We start from the raw sequence: 7,689 nt of genomic DNA, 5'->3' as shown, positions 1-7,689 counted from the left end.
TCTGCACCGGTGCGTCAGGTCACATCGAGAACACACATTGCAGCCGCCCCTTTTCTGGCACTTTGATTTACATCATCATGCGGGTCTCAGCAGATGTAAACTGGTCCCTTTCAAATAAAGGTTAGCTGAAGGATTCACTGGACCATGCCTGTCCTTCCCCACCATTCTCAGGGCCAACACTGTCTTCTGAAAGTGCCACTGGTATTGCTAAATGTCCTTAGACTGCCGAGAGGAGCAGGGAAGTGGGACCGCAATCGTATTTCTGCCCCACAGTTACTGGGATCAAAGGGTACTCCAGTAAGCACGTGGAGGGGTGGGACTGTCCTTTGTCCTTGACATGGCCATAGTAGGGAAAGGTTTCTAAATCTGCTAACCTGTCCAGCATATGTCTGTATCAGGACGAGACAAGTCACACCTTCTTTCTCTGTCCTTGGACTACAAGGGAAACCTACAGACTGGCTCACATATGGACATCTAAAACTAGGCCAGATAATTTTTGTCTTTTGTGGCAGACGTGCAAAGACCTTGACTTGCCTTTATATCTGGCTGCACCTGTGAACGAAACGTGTTTCTCTAGCAAAGAGTGCAGGGTCTGATAAATGGGGACAACCACAACCATGGAGCCAATGCAGTGGAAGTGCTCAGGGCCCCTGAAAACCTGGGGCTCCCCACATCACAGGAGGGGTAATGTCTATAGTAACCTCAGTCTTGACTCAGCTGTTGTCTAGGAGAGGGTGTGAGGTACCCTGACTGTAGACTGACAGTAACTATGTGAGCAGTTTTATAGCAGGAACAGGCTTTAATGGATTGCAGACAAGATCTGTTGAGTGGAGGGGGCAGACTGATGCATGGCAGTCTTGAAACGTATGTATTTCATGGTAGCAGTGAAGTTTGCCTCAAGTCTGCCTCAAGTCTTTAAATGAAATAGGCTTGATTTTAAAAGGTAACACTGTAGTGCAGCAGAAACTCTAGGCTACTAGGCAGAATAGCAGTTTGTGTAGGAAAGTGACTGTCTTTCCAGCCTTTCAGCCAGTGCATCCCAGGAACGCTCCCTTATTATTCTGTGTTGGTTAGGACAACATGCTTAAATAGCAGAAAATGAAGTGGATTGCATTTAAAGAAAGCTGTGAGCATCTGCCATAAACCCCCCCAGCAATGCGGCACCACTCAGAAATGGCTAATTTACCCCTGGCTGTACTGGAGCGATTTCCTCCCCTTTCCAAACATTTTCCTTTCAGCTGTGTCGCTGCTGATCTGGGCTTACCTGCCTTGCTGCAAATTGCACCCAGACGGGTGTCTCAGGCTTCCCCCGAACTGAAAGACCATGTGGTCCTCCACCAGCCAGGCTGCCCGCGTGGGGACAGGGCAGAGCATCTCTACTGCCGTGGAGAGCCTTGACACAGTCAAGTGTGTCAGACAGTCATTTATTTTTCATCCGGTGCAACAGGCTGTCACATACTTGTCTCAAGGTCACCAGTGTCCCACTCCACCTGATTCTTCTCATCAGAGGAGAGAGCTGAGGAATTCTACTGTGATTAATAACGGTATCTATCCCCCTGGGCTTATCCTTTTCCCTCCATTTTTAATTTTATGTTCCGCTTGCCAGCTGCTCTTGTTCATTAAAAAAACAAACCTTCTCTAGTTCTCATTAACGCCATATGTCTGCTGGTTATTTGAGAAATGAACGTGAAATATATTTAAAGGATTAGTCAAATCATGATAGGCAAAAAGATTGAAAGGCAAAAAGCTAAATAGATGCATATTAGACTGTATCTTCTCTCTGTTCCACATGTTCTCCACAGCTAAACCCAAAACAACATCCTGCCACAGTCTTCCTCTGCCTCCTCAGCTGCAATGAAATCACAGCGATGTCTCTGGCTCTCACTAACTCCCCAGCAGAGATTTTTTTTTTTCTCTCACTCCTTCTTTGGGGAAGTTACCACTGACCCCAAAATGGCTTTCAAATGTGAGCCAAGAACCCGTGCTAATCGGAGACAGTTGTTTCTAAAACACTTGCAAAGTTTCATGGGGTTGTTCCAAATGATTCAGAAACCTGTGCAGCACAACACACTGCCGACTGCTGTTTTCTGCTTCCCTCCTTACAAGCCTCTCTCATACAGAGCAGCCTTCAGCATGGGATGTTTAAAGCACTTTTTTTTTTTCTGAAATCTCTCTATAGTTCCACATCCAAACATATTAATTTAATTTAAACTGTGAACACAGTTAATCAGTTTTCTTTGAGACATAACAAGGCAAAAAGTCTAACCTATTCCTTTTCTCCAAGAGCTTCTGTCATGCAACAAAGCCCATTCCAGTGTTCATAAATTCAGTCCCCATCCTGACGTCCTGATTGGTAAAGGAGAATATAAACGGCTCAGAATTTGGTTTGTCTTAACGCCTCTGCACTTCTTCTGAGAGTGTGACATCTCATCTGATGTGCATTACCTCCAGCAGCACACAATCCCTTGGCAAAATGAACGTGTCCAGATTTTTTAGCCAGTCTGTTACCATCAGACCCTGAAGCAGCAGAACTGCCAACTGACACTTTCACAGCCCCAGCATTGAAATTCATTGTTTAGTGCAGATCTGCAAATGGCTATCCTGAAAGGAATGAAAAACTGCATATTTATCTATAGATTTATAGAGTAATTTTCATATTAATATCTATATATTTCCTCCAGTAACTGAACTTGCAATATGAAGAGCATTGCCAATGACAGTCCTTTGTTTGTTTGTTTTATTGTTTTTCTATAGGAAAAAAATAGCAAACCATTAATAGTCTGAGGAGAGACTTCCTGCCCAGAGGATACAGGGAACAGGAATGGATCTAAGTGGATCTTCCACAGCAGAAAATCCTGTTTAGAATAATAACAAAAACTTGCAGTTTCTCCTGAGAGGCTGAGCATATGCTGGAGGTGGGTTATTTTCATTTTACCCTGAAGCACACCTGGAAAAACTGAAGCACATGAGTCACTAAAGATAATGCAGGAAAATGTTGAAAAGGCAGAAAAAAATCCAATTCTTCTGATCACTCACTCAGCATAGTGCACAGAGGACTTCTTACACACCATTACAGGAAATGGATTACAATAATTTGGGGAACTGGGCAAAAACACTAAAGTAGAAAGAGCTTGCCATAGGTGCAGCATGGTTAATAAGGTGTCTATACTGGGCATGGGGGAAGTACATTGTAATATTTGACTTTAATGGTTTACTAGCATCAAATCTTCCTACGGTTCACATAAATATATATATATATAAAATAGCTGGTTTGGCTGATGTGAGGGGAAGCTTGATGTGCAATTTAATTGTATTCAAAATATTTCTGACCACGTCGTTAATTTCTTAGATACATTATTTTTTCTTTATTGTTCCTATTACTCTCAGCAAGGTGCCAGTACTCCTACTCCAGCCCAAGGACATGGGTAGAGACCTCTGACTCCCACAGCTGGCAATGGGTGCAGGAGCCATGGGGACACACAGCTGCCGCCAGGCTCCTCTCAACACCACACCAGGGCCAGGTTTGCCTGGAGCGGGTTCGGGGGAGCAGCAGGTACCCAGGGCTCTGCTGCACTTCCAACCACCCACCCTTGCTCCTGCCTCCCTCTGCATCCTGGGGACCCAAGCTCACCTGAACACCAGGCTCACCTGTTTGAGCCCCAGCATCACCCATGGCCTCAGCAGAGCTCTGTGGATGCTTTGGGGTAGGTAATATTTTCACCACGAGCAGCAAGGCCTTGTATACTTTGCCTAATGACTCCTCTTGCTAAAAGGATTATTGCTTGCAGGAGGGACAGAATGTCTATGTGGTGATGGTAGTTGGTTTTTTTTAAAAAAAAAAAAAACAAACATATTTAGGGTTTGAGTTTGAGGGATTTTAATTTGATCTGTTTGGGGGGAACTGATGAATAATTTGAAGAATGTGTTGAATAACTACAGCCTCAAAAACAGATGTGGTTGACTTATGGCTCTCCCTTTGTTCTGAGAGATCTGCCTGCCCTCTGTTACTCTCGGAAGTGCATCTGGTGGTTCCCCCATGGGCAAACTGTGATGCAAAAGAAAGTCTGAGTTTTACATTTTTTTGTTTCTCAAATCAGACTTTCAGGCCCAGATTCTCAAGGGTACCTAAGAATGACTTACTCCCTTCTGGATCGATGGGAACAAGGGGTCTATGTTTTTCTATAGCTAAGACTCGGCATTTTCTGAGCAGTCTAAGTTCCTGAGCAGTTGTCAACTAAAGTGGCTTCTTTGCATGCCCTTCCCCCCACCTGCCCTTCCCTAAGCATTTCCTAAACTATATTTCTTCAGCATTTCCTAAAACACAAAGCTGTTGGAAAATATAAAGCTTTTGACAGAACCATTTCACTCTCAAGAGAATGAAACGTGCATCATGGTGCATTTCCAGACAGTCAAGTCTCAGAGAAATTTTTCTTTTTGTACATCTTCGAAAAAGGAAGGGTGCTTAGGATGGAATTAGCAATGAAAAGCACCAAGTGTACCAAAGCAGTAGAAATCTGATCTCAGAACCATGATTAAATACCACTATTACCATGTGTCAACAGATTTACAGGAGTTTGTAAATTAAGCTGGTGTAGCTGTAATTACTGGGGAACTGTTCTGTCTTCTTAAAATGTTCTTTCAAATCGACATGAACCCACTTGGAAATAATATGATTCAACACCAATATAGTGCATCTTCCAGGGGCTGCTGCACTCAGAGGTGGTTTGGGGTCTTCTTTTTTAAAACCTACTCTCTTTTCAGGCGGCAAGAGTGAGGATTTAGTGTGGATTTCTGCTGTGTTTCTTATACAATTGCAAGCATCCAAGCAAGACTGCAAGATGCTGTTATGACTCCATTTGTAGGACACTGATGGAGAGAGTGCATTAGCATGTGAAATCATTCGTTCCCTGTGTAACTGATGAGCAGGGTGCCTCTTGGCATCCATACTAATAAACCAGTTCTGCATAACACTGGCAGGTTTTTTCTGAACTTGCAGCTTGGGTCATCCAAAATCCTTGGCTGATTTTCTTTAAAAAATAAACAGAAAATTTCACTTTTCTCCAGAGAATGTTAGGCTATTTCAAAAGGGTTTGTTCATTATGGCCCTACAAATTTTGGTATTTATTTGTTTTACTTAAATTATTGCATACATCTTTTCAGTGGACAAACTAAGGCAAGCATCAAATGAATTTCTGAACACATGGATTTGGCTGTTCACATAGTTAATTTCAGTCCTTATCTGGATTTGGTATTGCAGAGGAAACACTGGCATAAGGCTGAAACTAGTTTATTCAACTAGGGTACAGGTTAATGAATGCTGGGGTGAAGCTGCGAATGCAAACGTAACATCTCCAACGCTGATAATGCTCCTGTGTACTCCCTTTTAAAGCCCTGCCGATCTCCCTTGCAAGGCATGGGCAAGGCAGAGCCCAGCACAGGGCAGCAGGGTCAGGGACAGCAGGCAAGGGTAGGCACCACAAATGGGGTACAAATATTTGTGGTACGCCAGCACCATCTGCATCAGCTACATGCTAAAACAACATGTTCATGTCCAAGGTAACAGCTGTTTTATATCTTAACCTGGAATATGATATGGTGACCTAGTTTCAACCTACCTCTGATTAGGCTGCCTTATTTTCTGCATCTCTCACTCAAACCATTTCCTGATATGAGCAGGTATTTGTTGGATGAGTGTCAGTAAAAGGCATACTTGGCACATGATGGTTGTTTTTACTGCAGAATGGCAGGTCTGACAAGTCTTCCTTTTGAAAAACTGGACCAGTCTGTCTATTGACACCTCAGGGGGACTGATTTAATTTAATAACTAGATTTTGCGTTTTTGCAACTCCCGTAGGAGTCCAGCTCAGTGCAGCACCAGGCAGGGTGCCTAACCAGCCTTTTTGCTTGTCCCTCTGCTTGATGCACATGTCTAAATTGGGGAGTTTCAGAAAACAATCAATGACTACTGCCAGACAAAGTGAGTTCCTAATCCTTTCGGTCATTGATCCAGAGAGTTCAAGCACCTTAGGGAATAGAGGGTTCCCTCACCTTCCTGCAGGTATCACAGCTACTGCCCGATATTCTTGTGTTCCTCCTCCAGCCTAACAACCTGTGTTTGACCAGACTCTTCCAGAGATGTGTCCTCCTGTTGCTGAGAGTCCTCAAGAGGTGGAGAGCTTCCTCACTTCCTTCCCTCACTGTCTGCTCTAATAGCTACTCACACCGAGTTAATATTAGCACCCTGTTTCTCCTTACTCAAATTTTCCATCTTCAGCATCCAGCCACTGGATCTCATTATACCTTCCTCTGCCCTGAGCTTAACAAGCCATTTGCTAACCAATATTTTCTTCCTGACAAGGTTTTCCAGGTCTCAATCAAATGATGTTTCAGTTTTATTTTCAGCAGTCTGAACATACCGAAATCTTTAAAGCTCACACATTTCAGCGTTTCCTCTAAACATTACTTTCTTCTTTTGGGTCTTTTCTGTGTCTTCGGCAGCCTTTCTACATCCTTTATAAAGCCCGTGTTAGGATGCAATGTGTCACCCCAAAGTACCTCCAGTGACTGAAAGGAAGGCAGGAGAGCCTGGCTTAGATGCATATGTCTGCTTCTAGTCGCCTGAATCCCTCCCCTGAACCATTCCCAGGTGCTCAGTGTGGTCTCCCAATGCCGTGAATACAGACATAAAATCAGTCTTACTTGTTACCCCTCTCTTGAGGCATGTAGAAAATGCATTTTTTCCCGAAGTGTCTCAGAGAGGGCTGACACTGGACCCCTGTGCCACCATAGTCCTTTCTGTTTCATGTTTCACCCAAGGGGCACAGCTCCGACTGCATGTGTTCCTCTTTACTATGACTTTTTGTTATGACTTTATTATGACTCTTATTGTGACTGCACCTTAGTAGCACAGGAGCTTCTTGGTGGGGTAAGGACAACACAGCCCAGACTCCTCCACCACTCAGATACTATGTAAAGGGCATAAGGATACACAAATAGAAGTAAAAAGCTGTTGTTTATTTTCACTTAATGCAATAAATCTAAGGAAAGTCCAAAAATAAATAGAACCTAGGGGAGAATATTTTCCGAGAAGAGTTACTAGACAATACTAAGCCTGGCTTTTAGTAGGGACATAATTTTCCAGTTTTCTAAATATAGACCAGTGAAAGGACTGTGCAGCTACCAGCAACATAAAGCTTGTTTGTGGCCAATATTCAGGAAAAATTGTTGCAATATTTCCCTATGTATTGTTTAACTCATGAGCCTGGCAGGATTGCTGCTTGCAGGGGTTATGTGCCATGTAAATTGTCAGTATGCTTCATGCTATCAGATAAAACAAAGCAAACCATTTCAAGACAGATCAGGGGTTTTGAAGCATGCTCTGTTTGCACACTGTGTTTGTACATCCCCTTTCAGGATCCCACAGCAGGAAGCACAATAGAGAAAAATCTCGTTCTGGGCTGCAAAGTTAGATACTTGCTGCTTATCCCCTGTCAATTTAAACAGCCAGCATTTATGCATTGACAAGGCAGCTCATAGGTCACAAATGTGCTCCAGCAACCAGAGTCACTGCTGACAAATGAATCAGTGTGCAGTGAGACAGCTGTTGTCACCGCAGATCCAATGCTCCTCTCTTCAAAATGCCAGTGTGTGGGGTGGAGGCAACAACCTGGCAGAGTCAACACATCACAC

This window comes from Caloenas nicobarica, chromosome 1 (genome assembly GCF_036013445.1).
Source record: "Caloenas nicobarica isolate bCalNic1 chromosome 1, bCalNic1.hap1, whole genome shotgun sequence".
Classification (NCBI taxonomy): Eukaryota; Metazoa; Chordata; class Aves; order Columbiformes; family Columbidae; genus Caloenas; species Caloenas nicobarica.
The sequence above is the reverse complement of the archived record's forward strand: the minus strand, read 5'-3'. Positions refer to the sequence as shown.